We start from the raw sequence: 23,656 nt of genomic DNA, 5'->3' as shown, positions 1-23,656 counted from the left end.
CTGGCGTCTCTCCCTTCTCCCACAGGATTCCCAGCTCCACCGCCAAGCCTGGGATGGTGAGGACTGGGGGGAGATGGTGCTGAGGAGGACATTATGGTCCTAAGCTTCTGCTTTCTCACAGCTGCCTTAAGATCATAGCTAACACGTGTCTAAAGCTCACCATGTAGGAGGTACATATTATAGATCAGCTTATGTAATTCTCACATCAACCCTAAGGAGATAGGTACTGCTTTTGTTACTTCCTTATAGGTGAGGAAATGGAAGCACGGATAGTGTAAGTACCTGGCCCAAGCGTGTGTGGAACTGACCTCCAAGCCTGGCTCTGAACCATCAAGCTTTGCTATTTTCACATAGGCTTCAGCTGCTGGGGGATGTGCCTGGGGTAGGTGTGAAGCAGCCAACAGTCTGCGTTCCTGCCCTTGGTAGTGATTTGTCTGCTGGCAAGACCAAGACCTACTCCCAGGGTGTTGTGGTCAGCTAGGTGAATTGGGCCAGCCAGAGGGTTGCTGATATTGTGGTGTATACTGCAGTGGAAACACCTCAGAGCCTCTCTGCCCTCTCCCCCCACGGCAAATCCTCCATGCAACTTCTCTGGTTAACAAATGTTCCTGACAAGCATATACTCTGGACAAGGGCCTTGGAGAACTCAGGAGCATGGGGAGCCTTAAGGATTCAGGGTAGACAGAAGGCGTCCATATTTTACCTGCCCAAGGCCTGACCATGGCTGGAGGTTGTGGAATTAGATACAGCCAGCCTTAGGCACTCAGTTCTTTATGGGGAGACCCAACCCTGTGGGTCATGGGTCATGGGCCAGGACTCACTGGAGGGTGCTCACCTTGGTGTGAACTTTCCATTCTGTCCAGTGGTCCATGGGCCCTGCTAGTTGGAGCAAAAGTGGCCAGCAGTTAACTGTGGTTTCTCGAGCACCTGGAACTCCAGGATCCACATCATGAATTCTGGTGGAGTCAGTCCATGCTATTTTCAACCTATTTAGGGAATTGTTAGACTGTAGTCTCTTTAAAAGCTGGTACATGGTAGGTACCCAATAAATATTTGTTGAATTGAACTAATAAATGAACAACCAAAACTTTTGGGTCTTCCTTAAGATGCTGATCACCCCAGCTGGCACTCCATACTCATTGGGAGGAGAAAGGAGGCTGGGCTGCTTCTTTACGGTTTGGGGTCTCTTGCCTGCACCTACACAGCTGACAGAATCCATCTGAAGACTTTATTATGGCGATATGGTGGTATCTCACAGAATATAAAGGCAAGTTTGGCAGGTCCTCAAAAAAGTCTAGTTCAGGAGCTAAGAGCCATCAGAGAGAATAGCCATTCCTTTCATGATTCGTTTTGAGCTTGTGGGCTCAACACCTGGGCTCCACTTGAGGAGGGTAGTTAGAAAGGAGTTAGAAGTGTGTTTAAAAACCTTTTACAGCTGGATTTCCTTAGAATGACATACGACCCTGAGAATCAGGGGAAGCTACTGTAAAGCATAGGTTTGGGGATGGTGTCAGAGCCTATAACACTTTTTAATTTTTATTTATTTATTTATTTATGTATTTATGGCTGTGTTGGGTCTTCGTTTCTGTGCGAGGGCTTTCTCCAGTTGCGGCAAGTGGGGGCCATTCTTCATCGCGGTGCGCGGGCCTCTCACTATCGCGGCCTCTCTTGTTGCGGAGCACAGGCTCCAGACGCGCAGGCTCAGTAATTGTGGCTCACGGGCCCAGTCGCTCCGCGGCATGTGGGATCTTCCCAGACCAGGGCTCGAACCCATGTCCCCTGCATTGGCAGGCAGATTCTCAATCACTGCGCCACCAGGGAAGCCCTATAATACTTTTTGACTCAAAATAAACCAAGCCCCTTTAAGAGAAGGAGGGGTAGGGAGAGGAGCCTAGAGTGAGTACCTGAGAGGACCGTCTGCTTCCTTCTTCTGGCAGGAGGGGACTGGCAACGGAGAGTTGAGTCCTGGATTTTGGAGCTCTGGCCTTTCTTGAGGCCTGGTACCCCTGACCCCAGTTGTCCCAGGCTTTTGGAGTCTATTTGGGTGTCCCTCATCCCTTCAGTTCTCTACTGCTGATTGTCTTTGGTTACCTTCAGCCCAGCCTTTGTACCTGCTCTGATTCCCTATTCCTAGTTGCTGGGGTGCAAGTGGGGGTCAGAGGGTGTGGTCTCTCTTCTTGCATATTCTAGCCCTAACTAATTCTCATCTGTTGTTTGATTAAGAGATTAATCAATTATAGACCAAATGGTATTAACTGAGGTGACAGTAAAAACGATTATGGAGAATTTTTTATTTTTCTTAGTATTTGAATATTTTATATTAACATGTATTACTTTTATAAACAGTTAAAGAAGGAAAAAAGATCATGATGTATACAAAGGTTTAGCTGTAAGGATATTCACTGAAGTGTTGTTTATAATAGTGAAAAAATAGAAGCCTAAATATCCAATAATAGGAAAAAGATTGAATACTTCATGTAATAGAAGACTGTGTAGCCATTAAAATGATGCTCTAGACCTATATTTATTAGTACAACAGGTGTTTATCATATATCAAAAGAAAAAAGCAGGTTATAAAACAATATATACCATATAATCACATTTTTGTTTGTTTTAAAAATTCTCTTCCAGTAGTATCGCAGAGTTCGCAGAAGCCTCCCATGGCATAAATACCTAAATGCTATAAAAAGCACAACATACTTTAGAAGTAACTTAGAGACTTCCCTGATGGCACAGTGGTTAAGAATCTGCCTGCCAATGCAAGGGGACATGGGTTCAAGCCCTGGTCCGGGAAGATCCCACATGCTGCGGAGCAACTAGCCCATGCGCCACAACTACTGAGCCTGTGTTCTAGAGCCCACGAGCTACAACTACTGAGCCCATGTGCCACAACTACTGAAGCCCACGTGCCCAGAGCCCGTGCTCCGCAACAAGAGAGGCCACCGCAGTGAGAAGCCTGCGCACCGCAGCAAAGAGTAGCCCCCGCTCTCCGCAACTAGAGAAAGCCTGCACGCAGCAACGAAGACCCAACACAGCCAAAAATAAATAAATAAATTTATATTAAAAAAATTAAGTGGCCCCATATTATTAATGCCCCCTGAAATCCAACAGAAGCAAACGGAATTCTCCCTAGAGGAAAGCATTCTCAATCCAAGCTTCTGGATTAAATGTAGCCAAATATAAATCACCAAAAAGTTACTAAATATGTAAGGATTCAAGTCACCACAAAAGAGAATCAGCAGGAACAATAATCAACAGGTTTAAATCTTTAAGGGCTCCAGAGTTTGGAACAATCAGACGATGTATCTAAAGAAGTTATTGTGAAATGTTTAAAGAAATAAAAGATGGAATAGAAAACATAAGCAAGGAATAAGAGATTATAAAAAATGCCCAGGTAGATTTTGGAAAAAAACAGAATATCAAGAAATAAAAAATTGTATGTAAGCATTAAAATTAAAACTGCAATGCAGAAGATATAGCTGAAGAAAGTGTACTAAAAGATGGATCTGAAAAAATTCATCAGAATGCAGCAAAAGAGACAAGCTGATAAAAACATTAAGAGTCAAAGAATGAGACAGTCTTACAGTCACCAAACTGGCTTCTGCATGAGGAGAAGAGAAAGAAAATGGGGGCAAGGCAATATATGAGCAGCAAATGGCTGAAAAATTTCAAGAATTGATGAAAGACAAGAATTCACGAATATAGGAAGCACAATTTATGCCAAGAAGGATAAATATAAAGAAATCCACATCTAGATACACCTCAGTGAAACTGTAGAACAATTAAGACCAACAATCTAAAGACTAGAGAGAAAACATAGATCATCTACAAAGGAATACAACTAAACCTATAGCACACTTCTCGACAGCCACAGTGGAAACCAGAAGACATTGGAATGATTCAAAGTGCTAAAATAAAGGGGGGAAATCTATAAACATTGAATTGTATACCCAGTAAAATTATTTTTTGAGACAAAGTTTAAAAAAAAAAAGACATTTTCAAATAAATGAAAACTGAGTTTAACACCTACAGACTCTTCCTTAAAGAAATTTCTAATGGATGTGTACCAAGAAGATGAAGAAAACTTACCCCAGATGGAACATGTGAAAGGCAAGAAGGAATACCAGTTTTCCCATAAGTTCAACCACAAAACCATTTAGCATCATATCAGACCCATAGAAATGAGAAGGTGTGGCTCACTGATTAAAAAAAGGATCTGCTGCTATTTACAATAGCCAGGTCATGGAAGCAACCTAAATGCCCATCAACAGATGAATAGATAAAGAAGATGTGATACATATATACAATGGAATATTACTCAGTCATAAAAAGGAATGAAATAGAGACGTGGATGGACCTAGAGACTGTCATACGAGTGAAGTAAGTCAGAAAGAGAAAAACAAATATTGTATATTAACGCATATATGTGGAATCTAGAAAAATGGTACAGATGAACCAGTTTGCAAGGCAGGAATAGAGACACAGATGTAGAGAACACACATATGGACACCCAGGGGGGAAAGCAGGGTGGTGGTGGTGGTGGTGGTGGGATGAATTGGGAGATTGGGATTGACATATACACACTAATATGTATAAAACAGATAACTAATAAGAACCTGCTGTATAAAAAAATAAAATAAAATAAAATTCAAAAAAAAAAAAAGGATCTGCTGGGACTTCCCTGGTGGTCCAGTGGTTAAAGACCGCGATTCCACTGCAGGGAGCAAAAGGGTTCGATCCCTGGTTGGGGAACTAAGATCCTGAATGCCACATGGCATGGCCAAAAAGAAAAGAAAGAAAGAAAGAAAAAAAAAGGATCTGCTACCAGCAATTCCACTTCTGAGTATATACTCAAAGAAATTGAAAGCAGCGACTCAAACTGATATTTATTCACCATTGTTTATGGTCGCATTATTTACAATAGCCAAAAGGTGGAAACAACCCAAATGTCCTTCAATGAATGAATGGATATACAAAATGTGGTATATACCATACAACGGAATACTATTCAGCCTTAGGAAGGAATAAAATTCTGACACATGCTACAATGTGGATGAACCTGGAAGCTATTATGCTAAGTGAAATAAGCCAGTCACAAAAAGACAAATATTGTATGATTCTACTTACATGAGCTACCTAGAATAATCAATTCATAGAGACAGAAAGAAGAATGGTGGTTTCCAGGGGCTAAGAGGAGGAGGGCATGAGAAGTTACTGTTTAAGGGATACAGAGTTTTAGTTTGGGAAGATGAAAAGTTCTGGAGATGAATGGTTTTGGTGATGGTTACACAACACTGTGAATGTACTTAATGCCACTGAATTACACACTTAAAAATGATTAAAATGGTAAATTTTATGTTAGGTATGTTTTACCACAAAAAGATCTGCTAAAAATATGATTCCATATATTATATAGGGAGATATGAAGATTTATATTAATAGACATTTAGTTATTTGATTTGAACATTTAATTTTACTGGGAAAAAACATTAAATTTTAGATATATATAAATAAGTGGGCAAATAGAAAAATGTTTAAAGTAATGGATGGTGGGTTTACAGGTGATTTTATTTTCTTATATTTTACATTCATATTTTCATCTGAAATTTCTAACTTTCTTAAAATGAATTTATGAAAGTTATACAGTAGTTCTACATCTCAGCCTCCTCTTTTCCCCCAGGACATCGACTAGAGATGCAGCAGCTTCCCTCTCCCACCTGTCACTACCCTAACCTGGAAGTCTACTCTTCTGCTCCCTCTTGATTTCTTGCAGCTGTAAGTCTGCTGGCATCACATTTAATACCTGATTGAAGTTGGCCCTTGGTGTCCCAATGAGGAATAGGGTTTTGACAGACATAAACCTGGGAGAAGTGACTCCAGTCAGAGAGGATGTCATAAGCAAAATTGCAAACTTTACAGTGTGAACTTTGGAAAAGGCAAGGAGTCCAGACTGGCTGTCACCTTTTCCCGTCATAAGTCATTATTATCATCATTATCATCAACAAGGATAAAAAGCTAGTCTCTTTTTAGACTTGATGTTTCACAAAGTGCTTTCATAGAAGGTCATCATGGCAAGCCTCTTAGATAGCCTCATCCACCAGAGGGCAGACAGCAGAAGCAAGAAGAACTACAATCCTGCAGCCTGTGGAACAAAAACCACATTCACAGAAAGATAGACAAGATGAAAAGGCAGAGGGCTATGTACCAGATGAAGAAACAAGATAAAACCTCAGAAAAACAATTAAATGAAGTGGAGATAGGCAACCTTTCAGAAAAAGAATTCAGAATAATGATAGTGAAGATGATCCAGGACCTCGGAAAAACAATGGAGGCAAAGATTGAGAAGATGCAACAAATATTTCACAAAGACCTAGAAAAATTAAAGAACAAACAAACAGAGATGAACAATACAATAACTGAAATGAAAAATACACTAGAAGGAATCAATAGCAGAATAACTGAGGCAGAAGAACGGATAAGTGACCTGGAAGACAGAATGGTGGAATTCACTGCTGTGGAACAGAATCAAGAAAAAGAATGAAAAGAAATGAAAACAGCCTAAGAGACCTCTGGGACAACATTAAACACAACAACATTTGCATTATAGGGGTCCCAGAAGGAGAAGAGAGAGAGAAAGGACCCAAGAAAATGTTTGAAGAGATTATAGTTGAAAACTTCCCTAACATAGGAAAGGAAATAGCCACCCAAGTCCAGGAAGCACAGCAAGTCCCATACAGGATAAACCCAAGGAGAAACACACCGAGACACACAGTAATCAAATTGGCAAAAATTAAAGACAAAGAAAAATTATTGAAAGAAGCAAGGGAAAAACGACAAATAACATACAAGGGAACTCCCATAAGGTTAACAGCTGATTTCTCAGCAGAAACTCTACAAGCCAGAAGGGAGTGGCATGATATACTTAAAGTGATGAAAGGGAAGAACCTGCAACCAAGATTACTCTACCTAGCAAGAATCTCATTCAGATTCGATGGAGAAATCAAAAGCTTTACAGACAAGCAAAAGCTAAGAGAATTCAGCACCACCAAACCAGCTCTACAACAAATGCTAAAGGAACTTCTCTAAGTGGGAAACACAAGAGAAGAAAAAGACTTACAAAAACAAACCCAAAACAATTAAGAAAATGGTCATAGGAACATGCATATAGATAATTACCTTAAACGTGAATGGATTAAATGCTCCAAACGAAAGACACAGGCTTGCTGAATGGATACAAAAACAAGACCCATATATATGCTGTCTACAAGAGACCCACTTTAGACCTAGGGACACATACAGACTGAAAGTGAGGGGATGGAAAAAGATATTCCATGCAAATGGAAATCAAAAGAAAGCTGGAGTAGCTATATTCATATCAGATAAAAGAGACTTTAAAATAAAGAATGTTACAAGAGACAAGGAAGGACACTACATAATGATCAAGGGATCAATCCAAGAAGAAGATATAACAATTATAAATATATATGCACCCAACATAGGAACACCTCAATACATAAGGCAACTGCTAACAGCTATAAAAGAGGAAATTGACAGTAACACAATAATAGTGGGGGACTTTAACACCTCACTTACACCAATGGACAGATCATCCAAAATGAAAATAAATAAAGAAACACAAGCTTTAAATGACACAATAGACCAGATAGATTTAATTGATATTTATAGGACATTCCATCCAAAAACAGCAGATTACACGTTCTTCTCAAGTGCGCACGGAACATTCTCCAGGATAGATCACATCTTGGGTCACAAATCAAGCCTCAGTAAATTTAAGAAAATTGAAATCATATCAAGCATCTTTTCTGACCACAACGCTATGAGATTAGAAATGAATTACAGGGAAAAAAATGTAAAAAACACAAACACATGGAGACTAAACAATATGTTACTAAATAACCAAGAGATCACTGAAGAAATCAAAGAGGAAATAAAAAAATACCTAGAGACAAATGACAATGAAAACACGAAGACCCAAAACCTATGGGATGCAGCAAAAGCACTTCTAAGAGGGAAGTTTATAGCTATACAAGCCTACCTAAGGAAACAAGAAAAATCTCAAGTAAACAATCTAACCTTACACCTAAAGAAACTAGAGAAAGAAGAACAAACAAAACCCAAAGTTAGCAGAAGGAAAGAAATCATAAAGATCAGAGTGGAAATAAATGAAATAGAAACAAAGAAAACAATAGCAAAGATCAATAAAACTAAAAGCTGGTTCTTTGAGAAGATAAACAAAATTGATAAGCCATTAGCCAGACTCATCAAGAAAAAGAGGGAGAGGACTCAAATCAATAAAATCAGAAATGAAAAAGGAGAAGTTACAACAGACACCGCAGAAATACAAAGCATCCTAAGAGACTATTACAAGTAATGTTATGCCAATAAAATGGACAACCTGGAAGAAATGGACAAATTCTTAGAAAGGTATAACCTTCCAAGACTGAACCAGGAAGAAACAGAAAATATGAACAGACCAATCACAAGTAATGAAATTGACACTGTGATTAAAAATCTTCCAACAAACAAAAGTCCAGGACCAGATGGCTTCACAGGTGAATTCTATCAAACATTTAGAGAAGAGCTAACACCCATCCTTCTCAAACTCTTCCGAAAAATTGCAGAGGAAGGAACACTCCCAAACTCATTCTATGAGGCCACCATCACCCTGATACCAAAACCAGACAAAGACATTACCAAAAAAGAAAATTACAGACCAATATCACTGATGAATATAGATGCAAAAATCCTGAACAAAATACTAGCAAACAGAATCCAACAACACATTAAAAGGATCATACACCACGATCAAGTGGAATTTATCCCAGGGATGCAAGGATTCTTCAATATACACAAATCAATCAATGTCATACACCACATTAACAAATTGAAGGATAAAAACCATATGATCATCTCAATAGATGCAGAAAAAGCTTTTGACAAAATTCAACACCCATTTATGATAAAAACTCTCCAGAAAGTGGGCATAGAGGGAACCTACCTCAACATAATAAAGGCCATATATGACAAACCCACAGCAAACATCATTCTCAATGGTGAAAAACTGAAAACATTTCCTCTAAGATCAGGAATGAGACAAGGATGTCCACTCTCACCACTATTATTCAACATAGTTCTGGAAGTCCTAGCCACGGCAAGCAGAGAAGAAAAAGAAATAAAAGGAATCCAAATTGGAAAAGAAGAAGTACAACTGTCACTGTTTGCAGATGACATGATACTATACATAGAGAATCCTAAAACTGCCACCAGAAAACTGCTAGAGCTAATAAATGAATATGGTAAAGTTGCAGGATACAAAATTAATGCACAGAAATCTCTTGCATTCCTATACACTAATGATGAAAAATCTGAAAGAGAAATTATGGAAACACTCCCATTTACCATTGCAACAAAAAGAATAAAATACCTAGGAATAAACCTACCTAAGGAGACAAAAGACCTGTATGCAGAAAACTATAAGACACTGTTGAAAGAAATTAAAGATGATACCAACAGATGGAGAGATATACCATGTTCTTGGATTGGAAGAATCAACATTGTGAAAGTGACTATACTACCCAAAGCAATCGACAGATTCAATGCAATCCCTATCAAATTACCAATGGCATTTTTTACGGAGCTAGAACAAATCATCTTAAAATTTGTATGGAGACAACAAAAGATCCCGAATAGCCAAAGCAGTCTTGAGGGAAAAAAACGGAGCTGGAGGAATCAGACTCCCTGACTTCAGACTATACTACAAAGCTACAGTAATCAAGACAATATGGTACTGGCACAAAAACAGACACATAGATCAATGGAACAAGATAGAAAGCCCAGAGATAAACCCACGCACCTATGGTCAACTAATCTATGACAAAGGAGGCAAAGATATACAATGGAGAAAAGACAGTCTCTTCAATAAGTGGTGCTGGGAAAACTGGACAGCTACATGTAAAAGAATGAAATTAGAATACTCCCTAACACCATACACAAAAATAAACTCAAAATGGATTAGAGACCTAAATGTAAGACTGGACACTATAAAACTCTTAGAGGAAAACATAGGAAGAACACTCTTTGACATAAATCACAGCAAGATCTTTTTTGATCCACCTCCTAGAGTAATGGAAATAAAAACAAAAATAAACAAATGGGACTTAATGAAACTTTAAAGCTTTTGCACAGCAAAGGAAACCATAAACAAGACGAAAAGACAACCCTTCAGAATGGGAGAAAATATTTGCAAATGAATCAACGGACAAAGGATCAATCTCCAAAATATAGCAACAGCTCATTCAGCTCAATATTAAAGAAACAAACACCCCAATCCAAAAATGGGCAGAAGACCTAAATAGACGTTTCTCCAAAGAAGACACACAGACGGCCACGAAGCACATGAAAAGATGCTCAACATCACTAATTATTAGAGAAATGCAAATCAAAACTACAATGAGGTATCACCTCACACCAGTTAGAATGGGCATCATCAGAAAATCTACAAACAACAAATGCTGGAGAGGGTGTGGAGAAAAGGGAACCCTCTTGCACTGTTGGTGGGAATGTAAATTGATACAGCCACTGTGGAGAACAATATGGAGGTTCCTTGAAAAACTAAAAATAGAATTACCATATGACCCAGCAATCCCACTACTGGGCATATACCCAGAGAAAACCGTAATTCAAAAAGACACATGCACCCGAATGTTCATTGCAGCACTATTTACAATAGCCAGGTCATGGAAGCAACCTAAATGCCCATCAACAGACGAATGGATAAAGAAGTTGTGGTACATATATACAATGGAATATTACTCAGCCATAAAAAGGAATGAAATTGAGTCATTTGTTGAGACATGGATGGATCTAGAGACTGTCATACAGAGTGAAGTTAAGTCAGAAAGAGAAAAACAAATATCGTATATTAACGCATGTATGTGGAACCTAGAAAAATGGTACAGATGAGCCGGTTTGCAGGGCAGAAGTTGAGACACAGATGTAGAGAACAGACATATGGACACCAAGGGGGGAAAACTGCAGTGGGGTGGGGATGGTGGTGTGCTAAATTGGGCGATTGGGATTGACATATATACACTAATATATATAAAATGGATAACTAATAAGAACCTGCTGTATAAAAATATAAATAAAATAAAATTCAAAAAAAAAAAAAGAAGGTCATCACAAGCCTGTGTGGTCAGACCTATTGTCAAATTTTGTAGATGAAGAAATAAAAAGGCCTCACTTTTTTTTTTTTGGTCTGAATGTGAAAAACAAACATAAATTAAGAACCTTTATTACTGTGGCAGTGCAAGTCCTTCCCACTGGCACAAGGTTGCTTTGCTTATCAGGGGAACCATTATCTCTTCTCCCAGCTGCTGAAAACCAAACCCTCCTCAGAGAGGGAAAGGGTACAACTATGGGCAAATTAACTGTCACTTTTGGGGAGTGGGCTGCACTCAACTTAGAAAAGTCACAAAACAAACCCCAGGGTTTGAGCAGAGAAGAGTTATGGAGAAAATGTTCCACTTGGAAAGGAATCTGTGATACTGTGATTTATAACTACAAATAGATAGGTGGTCTTTGACCCTGTTCTTGGCACAGAGCTCCTAAAACACTTGGAATTTCCAGTGTTGAGAGAGGAAAAGAGGTCTTTTGCTACATTAATGAAGTGTCTTCTGGAAAGCCCTGAGGTAACGTAGGGATGGGGGCTGGTGGCCAGAGGAACCAAATTTGTGATTAGAGGGTTGGAAGTTTCGGTACCCCCTCCATCCCCAAACTCTGAGGAGGAGAGAGGGGCTGGTGGTTGAATCAATCACCAATGGCAATGAGTTAATCAATCATGCCTATGTAATGAAGCCTCCATAAATCCTCCAAAGGATGAGTTTGGAGAGCTTCCAGGTTGGTGAACACATGGTGGGGAGATTGGCACCTGGAGAGGGCGTAGAAGCTCTGTGCCCCTTCCCATACACCTTGCCCTGTGTATCTCTTCCATCTGGCTGTTCCTGAGTCATATAAATGCCTTTTCTAATAACTAGTAATCTAGTAAGCAAAATGTTTCTTTGAGGTCTGTGAGTTGCTCTAGCAAATTAATTGAATCCAAGGCAAGGTTTGTTGGAAACTCCAATCTATTGCCTATTGGCTAGAAACCCAGGTAATAACCTGGAGTTGAGACTACCGTCTGAAGTTGGTGGGGGGGCAGTCTTGTAGGACTGAGCCCTTAACCACCTGTGGGATCTGATGCGATCTCCAAGTAGATAGTGTCAGGATTGAGCTGAAATGTAGAACACCCTGCTGGTGTCCAAGAATTGCTTGGTGGTGTGGGACAACGCCCATAAAACACACATTGGAATTGGGTCCAGTACCTTTAGGAGCCCACCTGAAGTGGTCCCTGCTTCTCTCTGCTCTTGGATTCTTTTTTGTGGAGCCCTCTCCAGTGCCCAGGGCATGTTCTTCTCCTTTAGTGTTCCAAGCAGGTCAAAAGTCTCTTTTCACTTGTTTTTCCTTAGCAAAGTGAGAGACTGATGCTTTCCCAAAGAACCATAGTGTCTAGGGCCACCTGCCCCAGCAAATGGAATCCCTGTTTATCATCTGTTTCTTCACACAGCGGGTTTCCCAGTGGTGTCCCACTGGCAGAACCTAAGTTGCCTGTCTGCACACTCAAGGCAAGGGAGACTGGAAAGGGTAACTTCTTTTTATTCTACCTTAGCATGAAGGGACTAAAAAGATTTTGAGCAGCCATCAATGACAAGTGTCCACACACATACAACAACCATAATGCACCTTCTACTATCAGTGTGGAGTCCTTCTCTCTTCACTTACTGTATCTAGTTAATGTTGATGATCTAATTTCTGTGCTCTCCTAGACCCTCTCATCCCGGTAAGGCAGTTTTCCCAACTGGATGTTCTCCTCCCTCTCTTCCCCTTGTCTGTCTCTCTCTCTCGTAGGGAGTTGACTATAGCCTAATGGTCAAAGGTCCAGGCTCTCAGATCAGGCTACCTGGGATTCAATTGTGCCTCTGCAAGTTACTAGCTCTTTGACATTTACCAAGTTACTCAACTTCTCTGAGCTTCAGTTAATTATAGTACCTACTGGGCTGGGCTGCTGTGAGGATGAAATAAAATAGTACAGCGCATTTCCAGGCACATGTTATGTGCTTAATAAGTGATAGACATTAATACAATCAACATTATTGCATTTCCAATCTGAAGAACATTTCTAATTCACTATTGGTAGAGCAGAGAAAAATGATTTCACTGCTGCTCAGTGACATAGCTAGCTTTTCCTTCTGGTAAATTCCCAGCCCCACCCTTTCCTCCCAGGGATCCTTTTATGACTCACCCATCAGGTATTCTCACTCCTCTCTCCCAGACAAGTGTCCTGAGGGAGCGATTGAGGAAGTCAGTTGTGTCCCTGCCTGTGGTCTAGAGGAGTGCGGGCTTTAATCCTGAGGCTCTAGCTTCTTGGCTGTAAGGTTGTCTAAGGTTGAGAAGGTCACAGGGTTGACCCAAAGATGGGCTTTGGGCCTGAGGCAGCTGTTTTGGTGCTCCCTGCCACACATTCTCAGGCCGCCTTTGATTTGAGCTGCAGCTGCGGTGGATGGCCCTCGACCCTGCCAGTGCCCCATCCAAGAGGCCTGTCTCTGTTTTTCTCCCTCAGTTGACAGAATTGTGGTGAGAGGAGAGGAGAGTTAATGCCTTGGGGGTGACCCTCACAGTGGAGGACATGGGTCAGTGCCCCAGCCTCCTTTCTTTCGAAGGGTCAATTCTGGGGTGTGTTCTACAGTTCTTCAGAGGGCCTCTGGCTAGACTGAGCTCCACAACAGTAGCTAGCTCAATAGGTACCTTCTGGGGGCATTTTCTCCTTCCCTGACTCACATTTTATGCTCTGTCCCTCCTGACCCTTGGGACCACCCTCCAGGAAGTCTCAAGTTCTGGTCTCAGGCGCTATTTTCAGGGGAACACAATCCAAGCCCTCTGCCCTGTTTCCTCCTCATTGTTTATCCTCTGAATGTCTTTGTGACTAGGATCCCTCCCTGTCTGGAAAGAAAGAGGAAAGGAGGGGAAAAGAAGGGAACAGAAAGGAATCTAATTCTCTCAGAGATGGGGAATCATGTATTTGGGCACCTATGGCTCTCTCATCTCTTATCTCATTCAAATTTTAGCAACAAACCTGTGAGGCAGATAATTATTAGTCCCATTTTATGGATGAAGAAACCGAGAGGCTGTGAGAGGTTAAGTAACTAGCCTGAGGTTATACAAAAACTGTGTGGCACAGTGGGGTTTTAAACCCAGATCTACGCTCCTTCAGCTGCTTTCTTTTATGGGTGAGGGGCTTTGAAAGAATCTGGAAGCTGGACTTTGAATCAATCAAGTAAGACTATCAGCTTTTTTAAGCTAAATATTTGAACAGTGTTATTGAAGTAGAGCTGACATTCAGTAAACTGCACATATTTAAGGTGTACAATGTGATGAGTTTTGACATACGTATATGTCGGTGAAATTATCACTACAATTAAGGTAATGAACATATTTATCATACCAGAAACTTCCTTGTGCCCCTTTTCAATCTTTCACTCTGCCTTTCTATGCTATTTCCCCTTTCCTGGTAACCACTAATCTGCTTTCTGTCACTTTGTAATTGGTTGGCATTTTCTATTTTATATAAATGGAATCACATAGTATGTATTCTTTTTTGTCTGACCTCTTTCACTTAATGTGATTATTTTGAAATTCACCTATATTGTTGTGTGCATAAGTAGTTTATTCCTTTTTATTGCCAAGCAGTACTCCATTGTACCACAATTTCTTCATCAGTTCGCCTGTTCATGGACAATAATTTTTGGCTATTACAAATGTACATGTCATGTACATGTCTTTGTATGGACCTATGTTTTCAATTCTCTTGAAAAAATATCTAGGAGTGGAATGCTCAATCATATGATAGGTATATATTTAACTTTTGAAGAAACTGCCAAACATTTTGCCAGCATGGTTGTACCATTTTACATTCCCACCAGCAATGGGTGAGTCTGAGCTCACACGGAACTATCCACCACAGAGGGTCCTAAACAAGATGAACCCAAACAGACCTACACCAAGACATATTATAATAAAAATGGCAAAAATTAAAGATAAAGAGTGGATTCTAAAGGCAGCAAGAAAAAAACAAAGAGTTAATTACAAGGGAACCCCCATAAGGCTTTCAGCTGATTTCTCTACAGAAACACTGCAGGCCAGAAGGGAGTGGCAAAATATATTCAAAGTCTTGAAAAGGAAAAATCTGCAACCTAGAATACTCTACCCAGCATGATTATCATTTAGAATATGAGGAGAAATAAAGAATTTCTCAGACAAGCAAAAACTAAAAGAATACAGCAATACTAAACCTATCCTAAAAGAAATATTGTAAGGTCTTCTTTATATAGAAAAGAAGCAAGAAGATATAGGAAGGAGAAAATCATAATTGGAAAGTAAACCACTTAAATTAGCCAGTGTACAGATCAAAAAGAAAAAAGAAACTATTTGTGCAACGAGGATCCCATGTGCTGCAACTAAGACCCGGCACAGCCAAATAAATAAATAAATATTTTTAAAAAAAGTAGAAGAAAAGAGAGAGAACCCAAATAAACAAAATAAGAAATGAAAAAGGAGAAATCTCAACTGATACCACAGAAATACAAAAAAAAAAAAAAAGAGAATACTATGAACAATTATATGCCAACAAATTTGACAACCTAGAAGAAATGGAAGACTTTCTAGAAACATACGGCCCACCAAAACTGAATCAAGAAGAAACAGATAATTTGAATGGACCAGCCACTAGAAGTGAAATAGAATCTGTAATTTAAAAATTCCCTATAAACAAAAGTCCAGGACCAGAATGCTTCACAGGTGAATTCTACCAAACATACAAAGAAGAACTTATACTGATTCTTCTCAAACTCTTCCAAAAGATTGAAGAGGGAACACTCCCAAAGACATTCTGTGAAGCCACCATCACACTGATACCAAAACCAGACAAAGATACTACCAAAAAAGAAAATTACAGGTCACTATCTTTGATGAATATAGATGCAAAAATTGTCAACAAAATATTAGCAAATCGAACCCAACAACGCATAAGAAAGATCATACACCACGACCAAGTGGGATTCATCCCAAGTTCACAAGGATGGTTCAACATATGCAAATCAATCAATGTAATCCACCACATAAACAAAAGAAAAGTCAAAAACCACATGATCATCTCAATAGATGCAGAAAAAGCATTTGACAAAATTCAGCATCCATTCATGATAAAAACTCTTACCAAAGTGGGTATAGAGGTAACATATCTCAACATAGTATAAGCCGTTTTCGACAAACCCACAGCCAATATAATAGTCAACAGTGAAAAGCTGAAAGTTTTCCCACTAAAATCTGGAACAAGACAAGGATGTCCACTCTCACCACTGCTATTCAACATAGTATTGGGGACTTCCCTGGTGGCACAGTGGTTAAGAATCTGCCTGCCAATGCAGGGGACACGGGTTCAATCTCTGGTCTGGGAAGATCCCACATGCCACAGAGCAACTAAGCCCGCGAGCCACAACAATTGAGCCCATGTGCCACAACTACTGGAGTCCACACGCCTAGAGCCCATGACCTGCAACAAGAGAAGCCACCGCAATGAGAAGCCCGTGGACCGCAATGAGGAGAAGCCCCCTCTTGCTGCAACTGGAGAAAGCCTTCATGCGCTGGGTCAAATAAGCAATGAAGACCCAATGCAACCAAAAATAAAACAAAAAACCCCCCAAACTCCCCCCCCAAAACCCCATAGTATTGGAAGTCCTAGCCACAGCAATCAGACACACACACACACACACACACACACACACACACACACACAAAAGAAATAAAAGGCATCCAAATAGGAAGGGAAGAAGTAAAATTGTCATTATACACAGATGACATGATACTATATTTAGAAAACCCTAAGGACTCCACACAAAAACTACTAGATCTAATAAATGAATTCAGCAAAGTAGCAGGATGCAAGACTAACATTCAGAAATCAGTTGCATTTCTTTACACTAACAATGAAATATCAGAAAGGGAATATATTTCCCACCTCTCATAGGACCTGATCCATGACCAAGTCTCATTTAATTTTTCCAACTCAGAAAATTGCTTTACTTAATATCTTTTGAGTGTCTCTTATGTGCCAGGCACTGTAATTATGCATCATACACTTCTATCCACCCATTAACCTTAAGTACATACTAGTTCCCCCATTTTATACATGAGGAAATTGACACAAAGATTAAGGAGTTTTCCCAAAGACAACTCTGAAATGGTGAAGCCTAAATTAGCCCAGGTCTATCAATCTGACTCCAAATCTGTGTTCTTCCCACTATACTATACTACCTCTCTCCTTCCTACTTGTCTGAGCAGACAGAAATTACTTTCCTTCCTATCTCTTCAACATTACTCCATATCTTCACCTATTTTTTTAAAAAATTAAAGTATTATTTACCATGTTGTGGCAATCTCTGCTTACGGCAAAGTGACTCAGTTATACACACAGAGACGTTCTTTTTTTAAATATTCTTTTCCATTACGGTGTATCCCAGGAGATTGGATATAATTCCCTGTGCTATATAGTAGGACCTTGTTGTTTATCCATTCTAAATATAATAGTTTGCATCTACCAACCCCAAACTCCCAGTCTATCCCTCTCCCTCTCCTCCTCCCGCTTGGCAACCACAATTCTGATCTCTATGTCTGTGAGTCTATTTCTGTTTTGTAGATAGGTTTGTTTGTGCCATATTTTAGATTCCACATAGACGTGATATCATATGGTATTTGTCTTTCTCTTTCTGACTTACTTCACTTAGTATGATAATCTCTAGTTGCATCCATGTTGCTGCAAATGGCATTATTTCATTCTTTTTTTATAGCTGAGTAGTATTCTATTGTATATATGTACCACATCTTCTTATCCATTCCTCTGTCAATGGACATTTAGGTTGTTTCCATGTTTTGGCTATTGTGAATAGTGCTGCTATGAACATAGGGGTGCATGTATCTTTTCAAATTAGAGTTTTGTCTGGATATATGCCCAGGAGTGGGATTGCTGGATCATATGGTAATTATACTTTTGCCTGATGATTCAGGAGAAGCATAGTTGTTGCTGAGACCTGAGAAAAAAGTATCCCTCGGTACAAAGTGAGGACTCCAAATAGTTGCTGTAGATGTCGTGGACAGCATCCCTAAAATAGGATAACCATGACTGTCATAAAGCTGCTTCTTTTTTTTTTAATAAATTTATTTATTTTATTTATTTATTTTTGGCTATGCTGGGTCTTCATTGCTGCGCGCAGGCTTTCTCTAGTTGCAGTGAGCGTGGGCTACTCTTCGTTGTGGTGCTCGGGCTTCTCATTGGGTGGCTTCTCTTGTTGTGGAGCACGGGCTCTAGGTGCGCGGGCTTCAGTAGTTGTGGCACGCGGGCTCAGTAGTTGTGACTTGCAGGCTCTAGAGCGCAGGATCAGTCGTTGTGGTGCATGGGCTTAGTTGCTTCCCAGACCAGGGCTCGAACCTGTGTCCCCTGCATTGGCAGGCGGATTCTTAACCACTGCGCCATCAGGGAAGTCCCACTGCTTCTTTTTAAAAAATATTTTTTTAATTTATTTTTAAAAATCTTTGGCCGCACTGTGCAGCATGCGGGATCTTAGTTCCCTGAACTGGGATCGAACCAGTGCTCCCTGCGCTGGGAGCACGATATCTTAACCACTGGACCGCCAGGGAAGTCCCAAGCTGCTTCTTCTTAACTATGAAAAGAACTTGATTCATTCTGTGTAATATATCATGAGAATAATTACATGCTAAGTCAAGAATATCTTATATTAGAGGAAATATAAGTGACTGAATTTTATGGATAATCCCTACATCCCATTTCTCTAGTTTGCAGAGGCTACTAATTGACCCCAATTGTCTTTCTTCGCATATTCTTTAGTAACAGAACCTGTTATTTTCAGGTAAATATATATCCACTTGGAATAAATAGATTTCCCAGCCTCCCTTATACCTATATGTGGCCATGTGACTAAATTCTGGCCAATTGGAAGTAAATATAAATGGCGTGGGGAGGGAGTGGTGTGCATTCTTCTGCTCTTCGTTTTCCTGTTGGTTTAAAAGTGAATGTGATGGCTGGACCTTGAGCAGCCATATTCCATGAAGTGGGATGCTAAGGATGGTGGAACAGCAAGATGGAAGGAGTTGGGAGTCTCATAGTTGTGGCATTGACATACTACACCTTGAATTTTTACCTGTAGAGCCTTTATATGGGAGAGAAATAAACTTTTATCTTATTTAAGCTACTGATATTTCAGGTTTTTATGTCATACCCAGCCAAACCTAATTCTAACAGATGCACCTAGTTATTAAAACACTATCTCTTACCAACTCTTTAATTGGTCAACAAATATCTTCTATCAATCTCTGTATCCCAGAGCTTAGCATGGTGACGGCACATAATAGATGTTCAATAAATGTGAGAGATTAAATATACAAATGGACAGTGGCCAGACCACATATAACAATAGAACTCTGACTTGTAATCTGCAGCAACTCCCCAGTCCATTATCTACAGTAAGCAGCCTAGGAAGCCAGCCTACTCTATATGTCAGGCTTGCAGGAAGTCAGACCACTATTTCTAGCGACCAGCCTAGGAAGCCAAAAAATAAGTCCTGTAACAATCTTCTCCAAACAGCTAGATCTTGATTAATAAGTGACAGCTTCCCTAAGTTTTGTTCCTGCTTCCAAATTAGGACCAACCAGAGAAAGCCAAACAATACATCTTTAACCAATCACATAGGAGGCCCTGCCTTCAGTTTGCCCACCTACAGCTTCCCCATACCAATAGCTTCCAATCAGGTCATACCCGAAGCCTTTCTTTTTTTCCACAATAAAGCTTCCCTACTCCTTTACCTGACTTTGAGTCTCTGCCAAAATGCAAGTGAGGGTGGCTGACTCCCTTGCTGGAGGAAGCTCTGAACAAATAGCTTTTGCCTGTTCTCATTTGATTGGTTTTCATTTATTTCCACTAGTGTTTATTAAATATATGAAATGTAAAAAAAAAAAAAAAAGGTTTTGGTAGATAAATAGACAGCCAAGGTTCGTTTCAGAGAATTTATACTCTAGTGGGGTACACAGACATTAAACAAGTGTTTACACAGTTATCTTATTACAGTTGGGAGATGTGTTATGACTGCTATGAGAATGCTGTGAGATTATAGCTGAGATCCAGAGATTAGTAGAAGTTAGGCAAAGAAGGTTGTGTGTCAAGAGAGATCCACGCAGGAGAAACAGTATCTGCAAAATCCTGGAAGTGGGAAGGACTTGGTACACACCAGGAACTGAAGATGTCCAGGACCATGAAGAGACTGTGCCTCAGGTCCTCGTGTCTAGCTCCCCAGAACTACTACTGTCTAGCTCCTACATGCCCATCCTCCCTGAAGCCTGATTCTCCTTTTCTTTTAGTTCTGTGATGTCTCCTGTCAAAACGTTCCTCTTTTGCTTAAGTTATATGGAGCCAGTTTCTGTTGCTTCCAACCAATCATCTCTTATTGATAGAATTGCTTTGTTACATCTCCTGAATTACCAGTTATTGTTAAACTCTTTTATTAGTATGTAACTTTTCACGTTTACATCTTATCCCCCAATTAGATAATATGTAGCTGGAAGGAACCACTAAGTTTTGGGGTGGTTGGTTACACAGCGTTTCCTCAGGCTTGAGGTCCAGGATCTAGGTGATGGGATCTGGGCCCTTGTGCCTGAGCTTGGTGCCAAGATGGGATGAGACTTGAAGGTCTTATGGGGAGGGGATGAGTGTGGGAAGGATGTGGATTATTATGACCAGACTGTGACAGATTTTATTTTCTAAAGATGACCATGTGTATGTGTTTATCACATTCTACATGCTCTTCTTGCAATGTAACTGATATTTCTTCCACCCAGAGGTGTAGTCTATGTTCTCACCCCTTGACTCTGGCCAGGGGCTTGTGACTTTCAAGACTAGGTCATGAAAATGATGTAGCTTCTACCTGGAGCTCTCTCTCAAAGTTGCCATTTTGTAAGGAATCCTAAGCCACAAGGAACAGTCATATGTATGTGGTACAGGCAATTGCTCTAGCTAGTCTCAGCTAACAGTCAATGTCAACAGCTAGACATGTGACAATTCTAGCTCCTAGCCTTCAAGTCCCTCACCAGACATTGTGGAGCAGATAGGAGCCTTCCTCACTGCTGAATTTCTTCCTCACAGAAACCATGAGAGATAATAAATGATCATTGTGGTCTGAAGCCACAAAGTTTTGGAAGTGATTTGTTATGCAGTAATAGAAACTATTACATTATGTAAAAACTTGAAGTTTTTGTGTTTAAAATTTTTCAGTGAAGGAGACATCTGAAAGCTGTTAGCTTCAACCCTGGAGAAACAAAGACATATTGCAATTTTGGGAATTTATTGTGAAATGGGATTTTTAATGAATTGTGCCAATCTTTTCCTTAGATTTTTTCTAAATATATATATTGCTTTCTGTGGAGAAAATTTTTAAATTAAAATCGATATTTAGTCATAAAAATGAATGATGTACTGATGTGTATTACCAGTGGATGAACTTTGAAAACATTATGCTAAGTGGAAGAAGCCAGACACAAAAGGCAACATTATGTGATTCTGTTTACATGAAATGTCCAGAATAGGCAAATCTAGAGACAGAAAGTGAATTAGTGGTTTCTAGGGAGAAAGGGAAGGGGAGAATGGGGAGTGACTACTAATAGGTATGGCATTCTTTTTGGGGTGATGAAAATATCCTGGAATTAGATATGGTGATAATTGCACAACCTTGTGAATATACTAAAAAGATAGGAGCTGTACACTGAGTTGTACACTTCAAAAGAGTGAATTTTATAGTATGCAGATTATATCTCAATAACAAATTAAGATTATTAAAAAGTTTCCTTTGATCAACCATAAGTGAGATAGATCAACAAATCTGGCTATACTGTCTATATGTGAAGATCAATTTTGACAAAGTCACTGACAAATTTGCAAAAATTAAGACCTGGAACAGAAATTGTAATGTTATAATTCATTTCTATGACAGACCAATATGTAAGTATATGTTTTTCCTTTGTATTTAAAATAAAAGTATATAAATATAATTGCAATTATTAATCTGTTGCCTTTTCCTGTCTTTTACTGTTTTATCTATCTATCTATCTATCTATCTATCTATCTATCTATCTATTTACTGGCCTTGTTAGACATATGAGCATAGGAAGTCAATAAAAGAAAATTATTACTCTTTCCATTTTTTCTGGCTATTATTTTTCATATCATGATTAATACTGAAATTATTTTTTTGTTATAGAGAAGGGTTTAAAAATGATATGCTTCAGTTGTCAAATGTGTAAAGTATGCCATTGGTGTTAGATACTGTTATTGAGAGTCTAAGAAAAAATCAAGGTCTAAACTGGTATGGCAATGAAGGGAATGCAAAGGAAGGAGATAGATAGGTAGATAGATATAGATATAGATATAGATAGATACATAGGTAAATAGATATTCTATGAATAAAACAGTTCTGTACAGTTAGGGGGCAAGGAAGAGGGAGATGTCAAGTACAAAATGTATTTCCAGCCTGATAATAACTGGCAATTCTTGGGAGTGTGGTTTATAAATATAGGTACCCAATGCCTAGAAATGCCTCTGAACATAGAGGTTCCTCAATACATATTTTTTGTTTGACTGAATGATGTTGTATAGCAGCGGTCCCCAACCTTTTTGGCACCAGGGACCGGTTTCATGGAAGACAATTTTTCCACGGACGCGATGGGTGGGTGGGTGATGGTTTCGGATGATTCAAGCGCATTACATTTATGGTGCCCTTTATTTCTATGATTATTACATTGTAATACATAATGAAATAATTATACAACTCACTGTAATGCTGACAGGAGGCGGAGCTCAGGCGGCAATGCGGAAGCCGCTGTAAATACAGATGAAGCTAGGCACGCTCACCTGCCACTCACCTCCTGTTGTGCGGCCCGGTTCCTAACAGGCCAAGGACTGGTACTGGGGGGTTGGGGATCCCTGTTGTATAGGACACATCTTAATTGCCTCACTTACTGTCCATCCATCTTTTTACTCCAGCTATTACTGTGGCAACCAACTGCTTGTCCATGTCACCTGACAGTACCTACGCACAGGCACAGCTCCTATCTTTTTTGCCTCTTGCCCAGGGGCTTCTTTGCTGCAGCCTTGTGGGACACCTACCGTTTTCTGACCCTTGTGTAAAACTGGAAGAGTGAGGGAATTAACACTCAAAGGGCAACTTTTGACAATTGGGGGTGAGGGCAAGTGGATAAATATCCCATCTCTTGAATCACATTCTGTATGACTCCACAGAAGGTGCCCAGGGGGACAATGTTCCAGTTGCTCAGGGTGGTAACCAGCTCCACATCACACCCTTGGATGGCTTTCCTTCTTTCCCATTTCACTCTTCCCAGTCCCCCACTTCTGTCCCTTGTGATTGCTCTCTGCAATAAACTACCTGCATCTCATTCTTTTTTCAGGCTCTGATTTTTTGGGGAA

At 39.8% G+C, this 23,656-nt stretch overlaps 1 long non-coding RNA gene across 1 annotated transcript; it reads right to left on the bottom strand.

Annotated features, from left to right (window-relative positions):
• Positions 1-1,417: 1,417 nt before the first annotated feature.
• Positions 1,418-22,903, bottom strand: LOC309625834. The gene is made up of 2 exons (XR_014242773.1): positions 11,104-22,903; positions 1,418-4,818 (listed from the first exon to the last, which is right to left on the bottom strand). It is a non-coding gene; the product is annotated as an uncharacterized lncRNA (long non-coding RNA).
• Positions 22,904-23,656: the final 753 nt, after the last annotated feature.

This window comes from Balaenoptera borealis (assembly GCF_965194805.1).
Source record: "Balaenoptera borealis genome assembly, chromosome: 3".
Classification (NCBI taxonomy): Eukaryota; Metazoa; Chordata; class Mammalia; order Artiodactyla; family Balaenopteridae; genus Balaenoptera; species Balaenoptera borealis.
This window is presented reverse-complemented; position numbering and strand designations above follow the sequence as displayed.